General features: G+C 54.7%; 21 non-coding genes across 21 annotated transcripts; all 21 read right to left on the reverse strand.

Annotated features, from left to right (window-relative positions):
- Positions 1 to 158: 158 nt before the first annotated feature.
- LOC126088858 (5S ribosomal RNA) lies at positions 159 to 277 on the reverse strand. Its single transcript, XR_007520207.1, has one exon. It is a non-coding gene; the product is annotated as a 5S ribosomal RNA (ribosomal RNA).
- Positions 278 to 1,128: 851 nt separating this feature from the next.
- Positions 1,129 to 1,247, reverse strand: LOC126089224 (5S ribosomal RNA). Its single transcript, XR_007520558.1, has one exon. It is a non-coding gene; the product is annotated as a 5S ribosomal RNA (ribosomal RNA).
- An 856-nt stretch (positions 1,248 to 2,103) lies between these two features.
- On the reverse strand, positions 2,104 to 2,222 carry LOC126088859 (5S ribosomal RNA). Its single transcript, XR_007520208.1, has one exon. It is a non-coding gene; the product is annotated as a 5S ribosomal RNA (ribosomal RNA).
- An 851-nt stretch (positions 2,223 to 3,073) lies between these two features.
- LOC126089226 (5S ribosomal RNA) lies at positions 3,074 to 3,192 on the reverse strand. Its single transcript, XR_007520560.1, has one exon. It is a non-coding gene; the product is annotated as a 5S ribosomal RNA (ribosomal RNA).
- Positions 3,193 to 4,048: 856 nt separating this feature from the next.
- On the reverse strand, positions 4,049 to 4,167 carry LOC126088860 (5S ribosomal RNA). Its single transcript, XR_007520209.1, has one exon. It is a non-coding gene; the product is annotated as a 5S ribosomal RNA (ribosomal RNA).
- An 852-nt stretch (positions 4,168 to 5,019) lies between these two features.
- On the reverse strand, positions 5,020 to 5,138 carry LOC126089227 (5S ribosomal RNA). Its single transcript, XR_007520561.1, has one exon. It is a non-coding gene; the product is annotated as a 5S ribosomal RNA (ribosomal RNA).
- Positions 5,139 to 5,989: 851 nt separating this feature from the next.
- Positions 5,990 to 6,108, reverse strand: LOC126089431 (5S ribosomal RNA). Its single transcript, XR_007520757.1, has one exon. It is a non-coding gene; the product is annotated as a 5S ribosomal RNA (ribosomal RNA).
- Positions 6,109 to 6,954: 846 nt separating this feature from the next.
- On the reverse strand, positions 6,955 to 7,073 carry LOC126088861 (5S ribosomal RNA). Its single transcript, XR_007520210.1, has one exon. It is a non-coding gene; the product is annotated as a 5S ribosomal RNA (ribosomal RNA).
- Positions 7,074 to 7,924: 851 nt separating this feature from the next.
- On the reverse strand, positions 7,925 to 8,043 carry LOC126089228 (5S ribosomal RNA). The gene has a single exon (XR_007520562.1). It is a non-coding gene; the product is annotated as a 5S ribosomal RNA (ribosomal RNA).
- Positions 8,044 to 8,894: 851 nt separating this feature from the next.
- LOC126089432 (5S ribosomal RNA) lies at positions 8,895 to 9,013 on the reverse strand. The gene has a single exon (XR_007520758.1). It is a non-coding gene; the product is annotated as a 5S ribosomal RNA (ribosomal RNA).
- An 844-nt stretch (positions 9,014 to 9,857) lies between these two features.
- Positions 9,858 to 9,976, reverse strand: LOC126088863 (5S ribosomal RNA). Its single transcript, XR_007520212.1, has one exon. It is a non-coding gene; the product is annotated as a 5S ribosomal RNA (ribosomal RNA).
- Positions 9,977 to 10,827: 851 nt separating this feature from the next.
- LOC126089229 (5S ribosomal RNA) lies at positions 10,828 to 10,946 on the reverse strand. Its single transcript, XR_007520563.1, has one exon. It is a non-coding gene; the product is annotated as a 5S ribosomal RNA (ribosomal RNA).
- Positions 10,947 to 11,797: 851 nt separating this feature from the next.
- Positions 11,798 to 11,916, reverse strand: LOC126088864 (5S ribosomal RNA). Its single transcript, XR_007520213.1, has one exon. It is a non-coding gene; the product is annotated as a 5S ribosomal RNA (ribosomal RNA).
- Positions 11,917 to 12,767: 851 nt separating this feature from the next.
- On the reverse strand, positions 12,768 to 12,886 carry LOC126089230 (5S ribosomal RNA). The gene has a single exon (XR_007520564.1). It is a non-coding gene; the product is annotated as a 5S ribosomal RNA (ribosomal RNA).
- An 851-nt stretch (positions 12,887 to 13,737) lies between these two features.
- On the reverse strand, positions 13,738 to 13,856 carry LOC126089433 (5S ribosomal RNA). The gene has a single exon (XR_007520759.1). It is a non-coding gene; the product is annotated as a 5S ribosomal RNA (ribosomal RNA).
- An 844-nt stretch (positions 13,857 to 14,700) lies between these two features.
- LOC126088865 (5S ribosomal RNA) lies at positions 14,701 to 14,819 on the reverse strand. The gene has a single exon (XR_007520214.1). It is a non-coding gene; the product is annotated as a 5S ribosomal RNA (ribosomal RNA).
- An 851-nt stretch (positions 14,820 to 15,670) lies between these two features.
- On the reverse strand, positions 15,671 to 15,789 carry LOC126089231 (5S ribosomal RNA). Its single transcript, XR_007520565.1, has one exon. It is a non-coding gene; the product is annotated as a 5S ribosomal RNA (ribosomal RNA).
- Positions 15,790 to 16,641: 852 nt separating this feature from the next.
- On the reverse strand, positions 16,642 to 16,760 carry LOC126089232 (5S ribosomal RNA). The gene has a single exon (XR_007520566.1). It is a non-coding gene; the product is annotated as a 5S ribosomal RNA (ribosomal RNA).
- Positions 16,761 to 17,611: 851 nt separating this feature from the next.
- Positions 17,612 to 17,730, reverse strand: LOC126088866 (5S ribosomal RNA). Its single transcript, XR_007520215.1, has one exon. It is a non-coding gene; the product is annotated as a 5S ribosomal RNA (ribosomal RNA).
- An 853-nt stretch (positions 17,731 to 18,583) lies between these two features.
- Positions 18,584 to 18,702, reverse strand: LOC126089233 (5S ribosomal RNA). Its single transcript, XR_007520567.1, has one exon. It is a non-coding gene; the product is annotated as a 5S ribosomal RNA (ribosomal RNA).
- Positions 18,703 to 19,553: 851 nt separating this feature from the next.
- On the reverse strand, positions 19,554 to 19,672 carry LOC126089407 (5S ribosomal RNA). Its single transcript, XR_007520734.1, has one exon. It is a non-coding gene; the product is annotated as a 5S ribosomal RNA (ribosomal RNA).
- Positions 19,673 to 20,163: the final 491 nt, after the last annotated feature.

Here is a 20,163-nt window from a genome sequence, read left to right on the forward strand (position 1 = left end):
GGCAAACTTTGTTAGCACATTCTCCCTCAAACAGAGTTAATTACTGCATTTTCGTACCATTACAGTAGTTTAAAAGGCTTAAGGAAGCATCTTTGTCACAACAGAAAGGTAGTTTGAAAATTGGGATGGCGACATAACAAAAAAAAAAACGGGAAGGGAGCCAACAGCACCCGGGTTTCCCAGGCGGTCACCCATCCAAGTACTAGCCGGGCCCGATGATGCTTAACTTCGGTGATCGGACGAGAACCGGTGTATTCATCATGGTATGGCCGTTGGCGCTCATCTAATGTAGGAGCACGGCAGAATTCGCGTTCGGCTTTTCTCCCAACACACAAAATGTTAGTTTTCGGCCGCATTTGACGAAAGCGCTTCCTTCCGCAACCGCCAGTTCCTCGAGGACGGCGCGGGGAGGCGCGCCCGGCGTTCCAGCAGAGTGACGGCCGAATTGGCGGGCGCACCGCCGCGTGTGTGAGACGCACTGCTGCTCGTTGCACCCCCTGTCATTCGCTGGGCGCGTGCAGCCTTCGACACTAGCGGAGGACGCATCTTGTCCCTGGTGTTCAGCGGAAGGCCTGTGCGGGGTGTGGCAGTGTCGTGCTGGAGGGCCCACTGGTAGCGATGTGGGCTTCCTCGCCTCGCCTCGCCACGCCTCGCCTCGCCTCACACCAGGTGTCTGCGTAGTTTGCAATGCATTCGCACCATTCCTATACCTGTCCCTGTCCCCGTCCCGACTTGTCCCGACTTTGCTCGACTGCCGCTCGCTGCCGCTGGGGTCGTGGTCCATATGACAGCCCAAGCACGACAAACTTCTGCGGGACGAGACGAGACGAGACGAGTCGAGACGACTAAGGAATAAATTCGTTTTTACAAATCAAATTTGGAACTCTACACTCCTACACAACAATAGGCGGTGACGTATTTCAGAAATCACCTGCCGATTCGTACTGTTTTGTCGTTGTCAAAGTCTTCTTGGCAAACTTGGTTAGCACATTCTCCCTCAAACTGAGTTAATTACTGCATTTTCGTACCATTACAGTAGTTTAAAAGGCTTAAGGAAGCATCTTTGTCACAACAGAAAGGTAGTTTGAAAATTGGGCTGGCGACATAACAAAAAAAAAACAGGAAGGGAGCCAACAGCACCCGGGTTTCCCAGGCGGTCACCCATCCAAGTACTAGCCGTGCCCGATGATGCTTAACTTCGGTGATCGGACGAGAACCGGTGTATTCATCATGGTATGGCCGTTGGCGCTCATCTAATGTAGGAGCACGGCTGAATTCTCGTTCGGCTTTTCTCCCAACACACAAAATGTTAGTTTTCGGCCGCATTTGACGAAAGCGCTTCCTTCCGCAACCGCCAGTTCCTCGAGGACGGCGCGGGGAGGCGCGCCCGGCGTCCCAGCAGAGTGACGGCCGAATTGGCGGGCGCACCGCCGCGTGTGTGAGACGCACTGCTGTTCGTTGCACCCCCTGTCATTCGCTGGGCGCGTGCAGCCTTCGACACTAGCGGAGGACGCATCTTGTCCCTGGTGTTCAGCGGAAGGCCTGTGCGGGGTGTGGCAGTGTCGTGCTGGAGGGCCCACTGGTAGCGATGTGGGCTTCCTCGCCTCGCCTCGCCTCGCCTCGCCTCGCCTCACACCAGGTGTCTGCGTAGTTTGCAGTGCATTCGCACCATTCCTATCCCTGTCCCTGTCCCCGTCCCGACTTGTCCCGACTTTGCTCGACTGCCGCTCGCTGCCGCTCGGGTCGTGGTCCATATGACAGCGCAAGCACGACAAACGTCTGCGGGACGAGACGAGACGAGACGAGACGAGACGACTAAGGAATAAATTCGTGGTTACAAATCAAATTGGGAACTCTACACTCCTACACAACAATAGGCGGTGACGTATTTCAGAAATCATCTGCCGATTCGTACTGTTTTGTCGTTTTCAAAGTCTTCTTGGCAAACTTGGTTAGCACATTCTCCCTCAAACAGAGTTAATTACTGCATTTTCGTACCATTACAGTAGTTTAAAAGGCTTAAGGAAGCATCTTTGTCACAACAGAAAGGTAGTTTGAAAATTGGGATGGCGACATAACAAAAAAAAAAAAAAACAGGAAGGGAGCCAACAGCACCCGGGTTTCCCAGGCGGTCACCCATCCAAGTACTAGCCGGGCCCGATGATGCTTAACTTCGGTGATCGGACGAGAACCGGTGTATTCATCATGGTATGGCCGTTGGCGCTCATCTAATGTAGGAGCACGGCAGAATTCGCGTTCGGCTTTTCTCCCAACACACAAAATGTTAGTTTTCGGCCGCATTTGACGAAAGCGCTTCCTTCCGCAACCGCCAGTTCCTCGAGGACGGCGCGGGGAGGCGCGCCCGGCGTTCCAGCAGAGTGACGGCCGAATTGGCGGGCGCACCGCCGCGTGTGTGAGACGCACTGCTGCTCGTTGCACCCCCTGTCATTCGCTGGGCGCGTGCAGCCTTCGACACTAGCGGAGGACGCATCTTGTCCCTGGTGTTCAGCGGAAGGCCTGTGCGGGGTGTGGCAGTGTCGTGCTGGAGGGCCCACTGGTAGCGATGTGGGCTTCCTCGCCTCGCCTCGCCACGCCTCGCCTCGCCTCACACCAGGTGTCTGCGTAGTTTGCAATGCATTCGCACCATTCCTATACCTGTCCCTGTCCCCGTCCCGACTTGTCCCGACTTTGCTCGACTGCCGCTCGCTGCCGCTGGGGTCGTGGTCCATATGACAGCCCAAGCACGACAAACTTCTGCGGGACGAGACGAGACGAGACGAGTCGAGACGACTAAGGAATAAATTCGTTTTTACAAATCAAATTTGGAACTCTACACTCCTACACAACAATAGGCGGTGACGTATTTCAGAAATCACCTGCCGATTCGTACTGTTTTGTCGTTGTCAAAGTCTTCTTGGCAAACTTGGTTAGCACATTCTCCCTCAAACTGAGTTAATTACTGCATTTTCGTACCATTACAGTAGTTTAAAAGGCTTAAGGAAGCATCTTTGTCACAACAGAAAGGTAGTTTGAAAATTGGGCTGGCGACATAACAAAAAAAAAACAGGAAGGGAGCCAACAGCACCCGGGTTTCCCAGGCGGTCACCCATCCAAGTACTAGCCGTGCCCGATGATGCTTAACTTCGGTGATCGGACGAGAACCGGTGTATTCATCATGGTATGGCCGTTGGCGCTCATCTAATGTAGGAGCACGGCTGAATTCTCGTTCGGCTTTTCTCCCAACACACAAAATGTTAGTTTTCGGCCGCATTTGACGAAAGCGCTTCCTTCCGCAACCGCCAGTTCCTCGAGGACGGCGCGGGGAGGCGCGCCCGGCGTCCCAGCAGAGTGACGGCCGAATTGGCGGGCGCACCGCCGCGTGTGTGAGACGCACTGCTGTTCGTTGCACCCCCTGTCATTCGCTGGGCGCGTGCAGCCTTCGACACTAGCGGAGGACGCATCTTGTCCCTGGTGTTCAGCGGAAGGCCTGTGCGGGGTGTGGCAGTGTCGTGCTGGAGGGCCCACTGGTAGCGATGTGGGCTTCCTCGCCTCGCCTCGCCTCGCCTCGCCTCGCCTCACACCAGGTGTCTGCGTAGTTTGCAGTGCATTCGCACCATTCCTATCCCTGTCCCTGTCCCCGTCCCGACTTGTCCCGACTTTGCTCGACTGCCATTCGCTGCCGCTCGGGTCGTGGTCCATATGACAGCGCAAGCACGACAAACGTCTGCGGGACGAGACGAGACGAGACGAGACGAGACGAGACGACTAAGGAATAAATTCGTGGTTACAAATCAAATTGGGAACTCTACACTCCTACACAACAATAGGCGGTGACGTATTTCAGAAATCATCTGCCGATTCGTACTGTTTTGTCGTTTTCAAAGTCTTCTTGGCAAACTTGGTTAGCACATTCTCCCTCAAACAGAGTTAATTACTGCATTTTCGTACCATTACAGTAGTTTAAAAGGCTTAAGGAAGCATCTTTGTCACAACAGAAAGGTAGTTTGAAAATTGGGATGGCGACATAACAAAAAAAAAACAGGAAGGGAGCCAACAGCACCCGGGTTTCCCAGGCGGTCACCCATCCAAGTACTAGCCGGGCCCGATGATGCTTAACTTCGGTGATCGGACGAGAACCGGTGTATTCATCATGGTATGGCCGTTGGCGCTCATCTAATGTAGGAGCACGGCAGAATTCGCGTTCGGCTTTTCTCCCAACACACAAAATGTTAGTTTTCGGCCGCATTTGACGAAAGCGCTTCCTTCCGCAACCGCCAGTTCCTCGAGGACGGCGCGGGGAGGCGCGCCCGGCGTTCCAGCAGAGTGACGGCCGAATTGGCGGGCGCACCGCCGCGTGTGTGAGACGCACTGCTGCTCGTTGCACCCCCTGTCATTCGCTGGGCGCGTGCAGCCTTCGACACTAGCGGAGGACGCATCTTGTCCCTGGTGTTCAGCGGAAGGCCTGTGCGGGGTGTGGCAGTGTCGTGCTGGAGGGCCCACTGGTAGCGATGTGGGCTTCCTCGCCTCGCCTCGCCACGCCTCGCCTCGCCTCACACCAGGTGTCTGCGTAGTTTGCAATGCATTCGCACCATTCCTATACCTGTCCCTGTCCCCGTCCCGACTTGTCCCGACTTTGCTCGACTGCCGCTCGCTGCCGCTGGGGTCGTGGTCCATATGACAGCGCAAGCACGACAAACTTCTGCGGGACGACACGAGACGAGACGAGTCGAGACGACTAAGGAATAAATTCGTTTTTACAAATCAAATTTGGAACTCTACACTCCTACACAACAATAGGCGGTGACGTATTTCAGAAATCACCTGCCGATTCGTACTGTTTTGTCGTTTTCAAAGTCTTCTTGGCAAACTTGGTTAGCACATTCTCCCTCAAACTGAGTTAATTACTGCATTTTCGTACCATTACAGTAGTTTAAAAGGCTTAAGGAAGCATCTTTGTCACAACAGAAAGGTAGTTTGAAAATTGGGCTGGCGACATAACAAAAAAAAAAACAGGAAGGGAGCCAACAGCACCCGGGTTTCCCAGGCGGTCACCCATCCAAGTACTAGCCGTGCCCGATGATGCTTAACTTCGGTGATCGGACGAGAACCGGTGTATTCATCATGGTATGGCCGTTGGCGCTCATCTAATGTAGGAGCACGGCTGAATTCTCGTTCGGCTTTTCTCCCAACACACAAAATGTTAGTTTTCGGCCGCATTTGACGAAAGCGCTTCCTTCCGCAACCGCCAGTTCCTCGAGGACGGCGCGGGGAGGCGCGCCCGGCGTCCCAGCAGAGTGACGGCCGAATTGGCGGGCGCACCGCCGCGTGTGTGAGACGCACTGCTGTTCGTTGCACCCCCTGTCATTCGCTGGGCGCGTGCAGCCTTCGACACTAGCGGAGGACGCATCTTGTCCCTGGTGTTCAGCGGAAGGCCTGTGCGGGGTGTGGCAGTGTCGTGCTGGAGGGCCCACTGGTAGCGATGTGGGCTTCCTCGCCTCGCCTCGCCACGCCTCGCCTCGCCTCACACCAGGTGTCTGCGTAGTTTGCAATGCATTCGCACCATTCCTATACCTGTCCCTGTCCCCGTCCCGACTTGTCCCGACTTTGCTCGACTGCCGCTCGCTGCCGCTGGGGTCGTGGTCCATATGACAGCCCAAGCACGACAAACTTCTGCGGGACGACACGAGACGAGACGAGTCGAGACGACTAAGGAATAAATTCGTTTATACAAATCAAATTTGGAACTCTACACTCCTACACAACAATAGGCGGTGACGTATTTCAGAAATCACCTGCCGATTCGTACTGTTTTGTCGTTTTCAAAGTCTTCTTGGCAAACTTGGTTAGCACATTCTCCCTCAAACTGAGTTAATTACTGCATTTTCGTACCATTACAGTAGTTTAAAAGGCTTAAGGAAGCATCTTTGTCACAACAGAAAGGTACTTTGAAAATTGGGCTGGCGACATAACAAAAAAAAAACAGGAAGGGAGCCAACAGCACCCGGGTTTCCCAGGCGGTCACCCATCCAAGTACTAGCCGTGCCCGATGATGCTTAACTTCGGTGATTGGACGAGAACCGGTGTATTCATCATGGTATGGCCGTTGGCGCTCATCTAATGTAGGAGCACGGCAGAATTCTCGTTCGGCTTTTCTCCCAACACACAAAATGTTAGTTTTCGGCCGCATTTGACGAAAGCGCTTCCTTCCGCAACCGCCAGTTCCTCGAGGACGGCGCGGGGAGGCGCGCCCGGCGTCCCAGCAGAGTGACGGCCGAATTGGCGGGCGCACCGCCGCGTGTGTGAGACGCACTGCTGTTCGTTGCACCCCCTGTCATTCGCTGGGCGCGTGCAGCCTTCGACTCTAGCGGAGGACGCATCTTGTCCCTGGTGTTCAGCGGAAGGCCTGTGCGGGGTGTGGCAGTGTCGTGCTGGAGGGCCCACTGGTAGCGATGTGGGCTTCCTCGCCTCGCCTCGCCTCGCCTCGCCTCGCCTCACACCAGGTGTCTGCGTAGTTTGCAGTGCATTCGCACCATTCCTATCCCTGTCCCTGTCCCCGTCCCGACTTGTCCCGACTTTGCTCGACTGCCGCTCGCTGCCGCTCGGGTCGTGGTCCATATGACAGCGCAAGCACGACAAACGTCTGCGGGACGAGACGAGACGAGACGAGACGACTAAGGAATAAATTCGTGGTTACAAATCAAATTGGGAACTCTACACTCCTACACAACAATAGGCGGTGACGTATTTCAGAAATCATCTGCCGATTCGTACTGTTTTGTCGTTTTCAAAGTCTTCTTGGCAAACTTGGTTAGCACATTCTCCCTCAAACAGAGTTAATTACTGCATTTTCGTACCATTACAGTAGTTTAAAAGGCTTAAGGAAGCATCTTTGTCACAACAGAAAGGTAGTTTGAAAATTGGGATGGCGACATAACAAAAAAAAAACAGGAAGGGAGCCAACAGCACCCGGGTTTCCCAGGCGGTCACCCATCCAAGTACTAGCCGGGCCCGATGATGCTTAACTTCGGTGATCGGACGAGAACCGGTGTATTCATCATGGTATGGCCGTTGGCGCTCATCTAATGTAGGAGCACGGCAGAATTCGCGTTCGGCTTTTCTCCCAACACACAAAATGTTAGTTTTCGGCCGCATTTGACGAAAGCGCTTCCTTCCGCAACCGCCAGTTCCTCGAGGACGGCGCGGGGAGGCGCGCCCGGCGTTCCAGCAGAGTGACGGCCGAATTGGCGGGCGCACCGCCGCGTGTGTGAGACGCACTGCTGCTCGTTGCACCCCCTGTCATTCGCTGGGCGCGTGCAGCCTTCGACACTAGCGGAGGACGCATCTTGTCCCTGGTGTTCAGCGGAAGGCCTGTGCGGGGTGTGGCAGTGTCGTGCTGGAGGGCCCACTGGTAGCGATGTGGGCTTCCTCGCCTCGCCTCGCCACGCCTCGCCTCGCCTCACACCAGGTGTCTGCGTAGTTTGCAATGCATTCGCACCATTCCTATACCTGTCCCTGTCCCCGTCCCGACTTGTCCCGACTTTGCTCGACTGCCGCTCGCTGCCGCTGGGGTCGTGGTCCATATGACAGCCCAAGCACGACAAACTTCTGCGGGACGACACGAGACGAGACGAGTCGAGACGACTAAGGAATAAATTCGTTTTTACAAATCAAATTTGGAACTCTACACTCCTACACAACAATAGGCGGTGACGTATTTCAGAAATCACCTGCCGATTCGTACTGTTTTGTCGTTTTCAAAGTCTTCTTGGCAAACTTGGTTAGCACATTCTCCCTCAAACTGAGTTAATTACTGCATTTTCGTACCATTACAGTAGTTTAAAAGGCTTAAGGAAGCATCTTTGTCACAACAGAAAGGTAGTTTGAAAATTGGGCTGGCGACATAACAAAAAAAAAACAGGAAGGGAGCCAACAGCACCCGGGTTTCCCAGGCGGTCACCCATCCAAGTACTAGCCGTGCCCGATGATGCTTAACTTCGGTGATCGGACGAGAACCGGTGTATTCATCATGGTATGGCCGTTGGCGCTCATCTAATGTAGGAGCACGGCTGAATTCTCGTTCGGCTTTTCTCCCAACACACAAAATGTTAGTTTTCGGCCGCATTTGACGAAAGCGCTTCCTTCCGCAACCGCCAGTTCCTCGAGGACGGCGCGGGGAGGCGCGCCCGGCGTCCCAGCAGAGTGACGGCCGAATTGGCGGGCGCACCGCCGCGTGTGTGAGACGCACTGCTGTTCGTTGCACCCCCTGTCATTCGCTGGGCGCGTGCAGCCTTCGACACTAGCGGAGGACGCATCTTGTCCCTGGTGTTCAGCGGAAGGCCTGTGCGGGGTGTGGCAGTGTCGTGCTGGAGGGCCCACTGGTAGCGATGTGGGCTTCCTCGCCTCGCCTCGCCACGCCTCGCCTCGCCTCACACCAGGTGTCTGCGTAGTTTGCAATGCATTCGCACCATTCCTATACCTGTCCCTGTCCCCGTCCCGACTTGTCCCGACTTTGCTCGACTGCCGCTCGCTGCCGCTGGGGTCGTGGTCCATATGACAGCCCAAGCACGACAAACTTCTGCGGGACGACACGAGACGAGACGAGTCGAGACGACTAAGGAATAAATTCGTTTATACAAATCAAATTTGGAACTCTACACTCCTACACAACAATAGGCGGTGACGTATTTCAGAAATCACCTGCCGATTCGTACTGTTTTGTCGTTTTCAAAGTCTTCTTGGCAAACTTGGTTAGCACATTCTCCCTCAAACTGAGTTAATTACTGCATTTTCGTACCATTACAGTAGTTTAAAAGGCTTAAGGAAGCATCTTTGTCACAACAGAAAGGTACTTTGAAAATTGGGCTGGCGACATAACAAAAAAAAAACAGGAAGGGAGCCAACAGCACCCGGGTTTCCCAGGCGGTCACCCATCCAAGTACTAGCCGTGCCCGATGATGCTTAACTTCGGTGATTGGACGAGAACCGGTGTATTCATCATGGTATGGCCGTTGGCGCTCATCTAATGTAGGAGCACGGCAGAATTCTCGTTCGGCTTTTCTCCCAACACACAAAATGTTAGTTTTCGGCCGCATTTGACGAAAGCGCTTCCTTCCGCAACCGCCAGTTCCTCGAGGACGGCGCGGGGAGGCGCGCCCGGCGTCCCAGCAGAGTGACGGCCGAATTGGCGGGCGCACCGCCGCGTGTGTGAGACGCACTGCTGTTCGTTGCACCCCGTCATTCGCTGGGCGCGTGCAGCCTTCGACTCTAGCGGAGGACGCATCTTGTCCCTGGTGTTCAGCGGAAGGCCTGTGCGGGGTGTGGCAGTGTCGTGCTGGAGGGCCCACTGGTAGCGATGTGGGCTTCCTCGCCTCGCCTCGCCTCGCCTCGCCTCGCCTCACACCAGGTGTCTGCGTAGTTTGCAGTGCATTCGCACCATTCCTATCCCTGTCCCTGTCCCCGTCCCGACTTGTCCCGACTTTGCTCGACTGCCGCTCGCTGCCGCTCGGGTCGTGGTCCATATGACAGCGCAAGCACGACAAACGTCTGCGGGACGAGACGAGACGAGACGAGACGACTAAGGAATAAATTCGTGGTTACAAATCAAATTGGGAACTCTACACTCCTACACAACAATAGGCGGTGACGTATTTCAGAAATCATCTGCCGATTCGTACTGTTTTGTCGTTTTCAAAGTCTTCTTGGCAAACTTGGTTAGCACATTCTCCCTCAAACAGAGTTAATTACTGCATTTTCGTACCATTACAGTAGTTTAAAAGGCTTAAGGAAGCATCTTTGTCACAACAGAAAGGTAGTTTGAAAATTGGGATGGCGACATAACAAAAAAAAAACAGGAAGGGAGCCAACAGCACCCGGGTTTCCCAGGCGGTCACCCATCCAAGTACTAGCCGGGCCCGATGATGCTTAACTTCGGTGATCGGACGAGAACCGGTGTATTCATCATGGTATGGCCGTTGGCGCTCATCTAATGTAGGAGCACGGCAGAATTCGCGTTCGGCTTTTCTCCCAACACACAAAATGTTAGTTTTCGGCCGCATTTGACGAAAGCGCTTCCTTCCGCAACCGCCAGTTCCTCGAGGACGGCGCGGGGAGGCGCGCCCGGCGTTCCAGCAGAGTGACGGCCGAATTGGCGGGCGCACCGCCGCGTGTGTGAGACGCACTGCTGCTCGTTGCACCCCCTGTCATTCGCTGGGCGCGTGCAGCCTTCGACACTAGCGGAGGACGCATCTTGTCCCTGGTGTTCAGCGGAAGGCCTGTGCGGGGTGTGGCAGTGTCGTGCTGGAGGGCCCACTGGTAGCGATGTGGGCTTCCTCGCCTCGCCTCGCCACGCCTCGCCTCGCCTCACACCAGGTGTCTGCGTAGTTTGCAATGCATTCGCACCATTCCTATACCTGTCCCTGTCCCCGTCCCGACTTGTCCCGACTTTGCTCGACTGCCGCTCGCTGCCGCTGGGGTCGTGGTCCATATGACAGCCCAAGCACGACAAACTTCTGCGGGACGACACGAGACGAGACGAGTCGAGACGACTAAGGAATAAATTCGTTTTTACAAATCAAATTTGGAACTCTACACTCCTACACAACAATAGGCGGTGACGTATTTCAGAAATCACCTGCCGATTCGTACTGTTTTGTCGTTTTCAAAGTCTTCTTGGCAAACTTGGTTAGCACATTCTCCCTCAAACTGAGTTAATTACTGCATTTTCGTACCATTACAGTAGTTTAAAAGGCTTAAGGAAGCATCTTTGTCACAACAGAAAGGTAGTTTGAAAATTGGGCTGGCGACATAACAAAAAAAAAACAGGAAGGGAGCCAACAGCACCCGGGTTTCCCAGGCGGTCACCCATCCAAGTACTAGCCGTGCCCGATGATGCTTAACTTCGGTGATCGGACGAGAACCGGTGTATTCATCATGGTATGGCCGTTGGCGCTCATCTAATGTAGGAGCACGGCTGAATTCTCGTTCGGCTTTTCTCCCAACACACAAAATGTTAGTTTTCGGCCGCATTTGACGAAAGCGCTTCCTTCCGCAACCGCCAGTTCCTCGAGGACGGCGCGGGGAGGCGCGCCCGGCGTCCCAGCAGAGTGACGGCCGAATTGGCGGGCGCACCGCCGCGTGTGTGAGACGCACTGCTGTTCGTTGCACCCCCTGTCATTCGCTGGGCGCGTGCAGCCTTCGACACTAGCGGAGGACGCATCTTGTCCCTGGTGTTCAGCGGAAGGCCTGTGCGGGGTGTGGCAGTGTCGTGCTGGAGGGCCCACTGGTAGCGATGTGGGCTTCCTCGCCTCGCCTCGCCTCGCCTCGCCTCGCCTCACACCAGGTGTCTGCGTAGTTTGCAGTGCATTCGCACCATTCCTATCCCTGTCCCTGTCCCCGTCCCGACTTGTCCCGACTTTGCTCGACTGCCGCTCGCTGCCGCTCGGGTCGTGGTCCATATGACAGCGCAAGCACGACAAACGTCTGCGGGACGAGACGAGACGAGACGAGACGAGACGACTAAGGAATAAATTCGTGGTTACAAATCAAATTGGGAACTCTACACTCCTACACAACAATAGGCGGTGACGTATTTCAGAAATCATCTGCCGATTCGTACTGTTTTGTCGTTTTCAAAGTCTTCTTGGCAAACTTGGTTAGCACATTCTCCCTCAAACAGAGTTAATTACTGCATTTTCGTACCATTACAGTAGTTTAAAAGGCTTAAGGAAGCATCTTTGTCACAACAGAAAGGTAGTTTGAAAATTGGGATGGCGACATAACAAAAAAAAAACAGGAAGGGAGCCAACAGCACCCGGGTTTCCCAGGCGGTCACCCATCCAAGTACTAGCCGGGCCCGATGATGCTTAACTTCGGTGATCGGACGAGAACCGGTGTATTCATCATGGTATGGCCGTTGGCGCTCATCTAATGTAGGAGCACGGCAGAATTCGCGTTCGGCTTTTCTCCCAACACACAAAATGTTAGTTTTCGGCCGCATTTGACGAAAGCGCTTCCTTCCGCAACCGCCAGTTCCTCGAGGACGGCGCGGGGAGGCGCGCCCGGCGTTCCAGCAGAGTGACGGCCGAATTGGCGGGCGCACCGCCGCGTGTGTGAGACGCACTGCTGCTCGTTGCACCCCCTGTCATTCGCTGGGCGCGTGCAGCCTTCGACACTAGCGGAGGACGCATCTTGTCCCTGGTGTTCAGCGGAAGGCCTGTGCGGGGTGTGGCAGTGTCGTGCTGGAGGGCCCACTGGTAGCGATGTGGGCTTCCTCGCCTCGCCTCGCCACGCCTCGCCTCGCCTCACACCAGGTGTCTGCGTAGTTTGCAATGCATTCGCACCATTCCTATACCTGTCCCTGTCCCCGTCCCGACTTGTCCCGACTTTGCTCGACTGCCGCTCGCTGCCGCTGGGGTCGTGGTCCATATGACAGCCCAAGCACGACAAACTTCTGCGGGACGACACGAGACGAGACGAGTCGAGACGACTAAGGAATAAATTCGTTTTTACAAATCAAATTTGGAACTCTACACTCCTACACAACAATAGGCGGTGACGTATTTCAGAAATCACCTGCCGATTCGTACTGTTTTGTCGTTTTCAAAGTCTTCTTGGCAAACTTGGTTAGCACATTCTCCCTCAAACTGAGTTAATTACTGCATTTTCGTACCATTACAGTAGTTTAAAAGGCTTAAGGAAGCATCTTTGTCACAACAGAAAGGTAGTTTGAAAATTGGGCTGGCGACATAACAAAAAAAAAACAGGAAGGGAGCCAACAGCACCCGGGTTTCCCAGGCGGTCACCCATCCAAGTACTAGCCGTGCCCGATGATGCTTAACTTCGGTGATCGGACGAGAACCGGTGTATTCATCATGGTATGGCCGTTGGCGCTCATCTAATGTAGGAGCACGGCTGAATTCTCGTTCGGCTTTTCTCCCAACACACAAAATGTTAGTTTTCGGCCGCATTTGACGAAAGCGCTTCCTTCCGCAACCGCCAGTTCCTCGAGGACGGCGCGGGGAGGCGCGCCCGGCGTCCCAGCAGAGTGACGGCCGAATTGGCGGGCGCACCGCCGCGTGTGTGAGACGCACTGCTGTTCGTTGCACCCCCTGTCATTCGCTGGGCGCGTGCAGCCTTCGACACTAGCGGAGGACGCATCTTGTCCCTGGTGTTCAGCGGAAGGCCTGTGCGGGGTGTGGCAGTGTCGTGCTGGAGGGCCCACTGGTAGCGATGTGGGCTTCCTCGCCTCGCCTCGCCACGCCTCGCCTCGCCTCACACCAGGTGTCTGCGTAGTTTGCAATGCATTCGCACCATTCCTATACCTGTCCCTGTCCCCGTCCCGACTTGTCCCGACTTTGCTCGACTGCCGCTCGCTGCCGCTGGGGTCGTGGTCCATATGACAGCCCAAGCACGACAAACTTCTGCGGGACGACACGAGACGAGACGAGTCGAGACGACTAAGGAATAAATTCGTTTATACAAATCAAATTTGGAACTCTACACTCCTACACAACAATAGGCGGTGACGTATTTCAGAAATCACCTGCCGATTCGTACTGTTTTGTCGTTTTCAAAGTCTTCTTGGCAAACTTGGTTAGCACATTCTCCCTCAAACTGAGTTAATTACTGCATTTTCGTACCATTACAGTAGTTTAAAAGGCTTAAGGAAGCATCTTTGTCACAACAGAAAGGTACTTTGAAAATTGGGCTGGCGACATAACAAAAAAAAAACAGGAAGGGAGCCAACAGCACCCGGGTTTCCCAGGCGGTCACCCATCCAAGTACTAGCCGTGCCCGATGATGCTTAACTTCGGTGATTGGACGAGAACCGGTGTATTCATCATGGTATGGCCGTTGGCGCTCATCTAATGTAGGAGCACGGCAGAATTCTCGTTCGGCTTTTCTCCCAACACACAAAATGTTAGTTTTCGGCCGCATTTGACGAAAGCGCTTCCTTCCGCAACCGCCAGTTCCTCGAGGACGGCGCGGGGAGGCGCGCCCGGCGTCCCAGCAGAGTGACGGCCGAATTGGCGGGCGCACCGCCGCGTGTGTGAGACGCACTGCTGTTCGTTGCACCCCGTCATTCGCTGGGCGCGTGCAGCCTTCGACTCTAGCGGAGGACGCATCTTGTCCCTGGTGTTCAGCGGAAGGCCTGTGCGGGGTGTGGCAGTGTCGTGCTGGAGGGCCCACTGGTAGCGATGTGGGCTTCCTCGCCTCGCCTCGCCTCGCCTCGCCTCGCCTCACACCAGGTGTCTGCGTAGTTTGCAGTGCATTCGCACCATTCCTATCCCTGTCCCTGTCCCCGTCCCGACTTGTCCCGACTTTGCTCGACTGCCGCTCGCTGCCGCTCGGGTCGTGGTCCATATGACAGCGCAAGCACGACAAACGTCTGCGGGACGAGACGAGACGAGACGAGACGACTAAGGAATAAATTCGTGGTTACAAATCAAATTGGGAACTCTACACTCCTACACAACAATAGGCGGTGACGTATTTCAGAAATCATCTGCCGATTCGTACTGTTTTGTCGTTTTCAAAGTCTTCTTGGCAAACTTGGTTAGCACATTCTCCCTCAAACAGAGTTAATTACTGCATTTTCGTACCATTACAGTAGTTTAAAAGGCTTAAGGAAGCATCTTTGTCACAACAGAAAGGTAGTTTGAAAATTGGGATGGCGACATAACAAAAAAAAAACAGGAAGGGAGCCAACAGCACCCGGGTTTCCCAGGCGGTCACCCATCCAAGTACTAGCCGGGCCCGATGATGCTTAACTTCGGTGATCGGACGAGAACCGGTGTATTCATCATGGTATGGCCGTTGGCGCTCATCTAATGTAGGAGCACGGCAGAATTCGCGTTCGGCTTTTCTCCCAACACACAAAATGTTAGTTTTCGGCCGCATTTGACGAAAGCGCTTCCTTCCGCAACCGCCAGTTCCTCGAGGACGGCGCGGGGAGGCGCGCCCGGCGTTCCAGCAGAGTGACGGCCGAATTGGCGGGCGCACCGCCGCGTGTGTGAGACGCACTGCTGCTCGTTGCACCCCCTGTCATTCGCTGGGCGCGTGCAGCCTTCGACACTAGCGGAGGACGCATCTTGTCCCTGGTGTTCAGCGGAAGGCCTGTGCGGGGTGTGGCAGTGTCGTGCTGGAGGGCCCACTGGTAGCGATGTGGGCTTCCTCGCCTCGCCTCGCCACGCCTCGCCTCGCCTCACACCAGGTGTCTGCGTAGTTTGCAATGCATTCGCACCATTCCTATACCTGTCCCTGTCCCCGTCCCGACTTGTCCCGACTTTGCTCGACTGCCGCTCGCTGCCGCTGGGGTCGTGGTCCATATGACAGCCCAAGCACGACAAACTTCTGCGGGACGACACGAGACGAGACGAGTCGAGACGACTAAGGAATAAATTCGTTTTTACAAATCAAATTTGGAACTCTACACTCCTACACAACAATAGGCGGTGACGTATTTCAGAAATCACCTGCCGATTCGTACTGTTTTGTCGTTTTCAAAGTCTTCTTGGCAAACTTGGTTAGCACATTCTCCCTCAAACTGAGTTAATTACTGCATTTTCGTACCATTACAGTAGTTTAAAAGGCTTAAGGAAGCATCTTTGTCACAACAGAAAGGTAGTTTGAAAATTGGGCTGGCGACATAACAAAAAAAAAACAGGAAGGGAGCCAACAGCACCCGGGTTTCCCAGGCGGTCACCCATCCAAGTACTAGCCGTGCCCGATGATGCTTAACTTCGGTGATCGGACGAGAACCGGTGTATTCATCATGGTATGGCCGTTGGCGCTCATCTAATGTAGGAGCACGGCTGAATTCTCGTTCGGCTTTTCTCCCAACACACAAAATGTTAGTTTTCGGCCGCATTTGACGAAAGCGCTTCCTTCCGCAACCGCCAGTTCCTCGAGGACGGCGCGGGGAGGCGCGCCCGGCGTCCCAGCAGAGTGACGGCCGAATTGGCGGGCGCACCGCCGCGTGTGTGAGACGCACTGCTGTTCGTTGCACCCCCTGTCATTCGCTGGGCGCGTGCAGCCTTCGACACTAGCGGAGGACGCATCTTGTCCCTGGTGTTCAGCGGAAGGCCTGTGCGGGGTGTGGCAGTGTCGTGCTGGAGGGCCCACTGGTAGCGATGTGGGCTTCCTCGCCTCGCCTCGCCTCGCCTCGCCTCGCCTCACACCAGGTGTCTGCGTAGTTTGCAGTGCATTCGCACCATTCCTATCCCTGTCCCTGTCCCCGTCCCGACTTGTCCCGACTTTGCTCGACTGCCGCTCGCTGCCGCTCGGGTCGTGGTCCATATGACAGCGCAAGCACGACAAACGTCTGCGGGACGAGACGAGACGAGACGAGACGAGACGACTAAGGAATAAATTCGTGGTTACAAATCAAATTGGGAACTCTACACTCCTACACAACAATAGGCGGTGACGTATTTCAGAAATCATCTGCCGATTCGTACTGTTTTGTCGTTTTCAAAGTCTTCTTGGCAAACTTGGTTAGCACATTCTCCCTCAAACAGAGTTAATTACTGCATTTTCGTACCATTACAGTAGTTTAAAAGGCTTAAGGAAGCATCTTTGTCACAACAGAAAGGTAGTTTGAAAATTGGGATGGCGACATAACAAAAAAAAAAACAGGAAGGGAGCCAACAGCACCCGGGTTTCCCAGGCGGTCACCCATCCAAGTACTAGCCGTGCCCGATGATGCTTAACTTCGGTGATCGGACGAGAACCGGTGTATTCATCATGGTATGGCCGTTGGCGCTCATCTAATGTAGGAGCACGGCAGAATTCGCGTTCGGCTTTTCTCCCAACACACAAAATGTTAGTTTTCGGCCGCATTTGACGAAAGCGCTTCCTTCCGCAACCGCCAGTTCCTCGAGGACGGCGCGGGGAGGCGCGCCCGGCGTTCCAGCAGAGTGACGGCCGAATTGGCGGGCGCACCGCCGCGTGTGTGAGACGCACTGCTGCTCGTTGCACCCCCTGTCATTCGCTGGGCGCGTGCAGCCTTCGACACTAGCGGAGGACGCATCTTGTCCCTGGTGTTCAGCGGAAGGCCTGTGCGGGGTTTGGCAGTGTCGTGCTGGAGGGCCCACTGGTAGCGATGTGGGCTTCCTCGCCTCGCCTCGCCACGCCTCGCCTCGCCTCACACCAGGTGTCTGCGTAGTTTGCAATGCATTCGCACCATTCCTATACCTGTCCCTGTCCCCGTCCCGACTTGTCCCGACTTTGCTCGACTGCCGCTCGCTGCCGCTGGGGTCGTGGTCCATATGACAGCCCAAGCACGACAAACTTCTGCGGGACGAGACGAGACGAGACGAGTCGAGACGACTAAGGAATAAATTCGTTTTTACAAATCAAATTTGGAACTCTACACTCCTACACAACAATAGGCGGTGACGTATTTCAGAAATCACCTGCCGATTCGTACTGTTTTGTCGTTTTCAAAGTCTTCTTGGCAAACTTGGTTAGCACATTCTCCCTCAAACTGAGTTAATTACTGCATTTTCGTACCATTACAGTAGTTTAAAAGGCTTAAGGAAGCATCTTTGTCACAACAGAAAGGTAGTTTGAAAATTGGGCTGGCGACATAACAAAAAAAAAACAGGAAGGGAGCCAACAGCACCCGGGTTTCCCAGGCGGTCACCCATCCAAGTACTAGCCGGGCCCGATGATGCTTAACTTCGGTGATCGGACGAGAACCGGTGTATTCATCATGGTATGGCCGTTGGCGCTCATCTAATGTAGGAGCACGGCAGAATTCGCGTTCGGCTTTTCTCCCAACACACAAAATGTTAGTTTTCGGCCGCATTTGACGAAAGCGCTTCCTTCCGCAACCGCCAGTTCCTCGAGGACGGCGCGGGGAGGCGCGCCCGGCGTCCCAGCAGAGTGACGGCCGAATTGGCGGGCGCACCGCCGCGTGTGTGAGACGCACTGCTGCTCGTTGCACCCCCTGTCATTCGCTGGGCGCGTGCAGCCTTCGACACTAGCGGAGGACGCATCTTGTCCCTGGTGTTCAGCGGAAGGCCTGTGCGGGGTGTGGCAGTGTCGTGCTGGAGGGCCCACTGGTAGCGATGTGGGCTTCCTCGCCTCGCCTCGCCACGCCTCGCCTCGCCTCACACCAGGTGTCTGCGTAGTTTGCAATGCATTCGCACCATTCCTATACCTGTCACTGTCCCCGTCCCGACTTGTCCCGACTTTGCTCGACTGCCGCTCGCTGCCGCTGGGGTCGTGGTCCATATGACAGCCCAAGCACGACAAACTTCTGCGGGACGAGACGAGACGAGACGAGTCGAGACGACTAAGGAATAAATTCGTTTTTACAAATCAAATTTGGAACTCTACACTCCTACACAACAATAGGCTGTGACGTATTTCAGAAATCACCTGCCGATTCGTACTGTTTTGTCGTTTTCAAAGTCTTCTTGGCAAACTTGGTTAGCACATTCTCCCTCAAACTGAGTTAATTACTGCATTTTCGTACCATTACAGTAGTTTAAAAGGCTTAAGGAAGCATCTTTGTCACAACAGAAAGGTAGTTTGAAAATTGGGCTGGCGACATAACAAAAAAAAAAAACAGGAAGGGAGCCAACAGCACCCGGGTTTCCCAGGCGGTCACCCATCCAAGTACTAGCCGTGCCCGATGATGCTTAACTTCGGTGATCGGACGAGAACCGGTGTATTCATCATGGTATGGCCGTTGGCGCTCATCTAATGTAGGAGCACGGCAGAATTCTCGTTCGGCTTTTCTCCCAACACACAAAATGTTAGTTTTCGGCCGCATTTGACGAAAGCGCTTCCTTCCGCAACCGCCAGTTCCTCGAGGACGGCGCGGGGAGGCGCGCCCGGCGTCCCAGCAGAGTGACGGCCGAATTGGCGGGCGCACCGCCGCGTGTGTGAGACGCACTGCTGTTCGTTGCACCCCCTGTCATTCGCTGGGCGCGTGCAGCCTTCGACACTAGCGGAGGACGCATCTTGTCCCTGGTGTTCAGCGGAAGGCCTGTGCGGGGTGTGGCAGTGTCGTGCTGGAGGGCCCACTGGTAGCGATGTGGGCTTCCTCGCCTCGCCTCGCCTCGCCTCGCCTCGCCTCACACCAGGTGTCTGCGTAGTTTGCAGTGCATTCGCACCATTCCTATCCCTGTCCCTGTCCCCGTCCCGACTTGTCCCGACTTTGCTCGACTGCCGCTCGCTGCCGCTCGGGTCGTGGTCCATATGACAGCGCAAGCACGACAAACGTCTGCGGGACGAGACGAGACGAGACGAGACGAGACGACTAAGGAATAAATTCGTGGTTACAAATCAAATTGGGAACTCTACACTCCTACACAACAATAGGCGGTGACGTATTTCAGAAATCATCTGCCGATTCGTACTGTTTTGTCGTTTTCAAAGTCTTCTTGGCAAACTTGGTTAGCACATTCTCCCTCAAACAGAGTTAATTACTGCATTTTCGTACCATTACAGTAGTTTAAAAGGCTTAAGGAAGCATCTTTGTCACAACAGAAAGGTAGTTTGAAAATTGGGATGGCGACATAACAAAAAAAAAACAGGAAGGGAGCCAACAGCACCCGGGTTTCCCAGGCAGTCACCCATCCAAGTACTAGCCGTGCCCGATGATGCTTAACTTCGGTGATCGGACGAGAACCGGTGTATTCATCATGGTATGGCCGTTGGCGCTCATCTAATGTAGGAGCACGGCAGAATTCGCGTTCGGCTTTTCTCCCAACACACAAAATGTTAGTTTTCGGCCGCATTTGACGAAAGCGCTTCCTTCCGCAACCGCCAGTTCCTCGAGGACGGCGCGGGGAGGCGCGCCCGGCGTTCCAGCAGAGTGACGGCCGAATTGGCGGGCGCACCGCCGCGTGTGTGAGACGCACTGCTGCTCGTTGCACCCCCTGTCATTCGCTGGGCGCGTGCAGCCTTCGACACTAGCGGAGGACGCATCTTGTCCCTGGTGTTCAGCGGAAGGCCTGTGCGGGGTTTGGCAGTGTCGTGCTGGAGGGCCCACTGGTAGCGATGTGGGCTTCCTCGCCTCGCCTCGCCACGCCTCGCCTCGCCTCACACCAGGTGTCTGCGTAGTTTGCAATGCATTCGCACCATTCCTATACCTGTCCCTGTCCCCGTCCCGACTTGTCCCGACTTTGCTCGACTGTCGCTCGCTGCCGC

Source organism: Schistocerca cancellata, chromosome 6 (genome assembly GCF_023864275.1).
Source record: "Schistocerca cancellata isolate TAMUIC-IGC-003103 chromosome 6, iqSchCanc2.1, whole genome shotgun sequence".
NCBI lineage: Eukaryota > Metazoa > Arthropoda > Insecta > Orthoptera > Acrididae > Schistocerca > Schistocerca cancellata.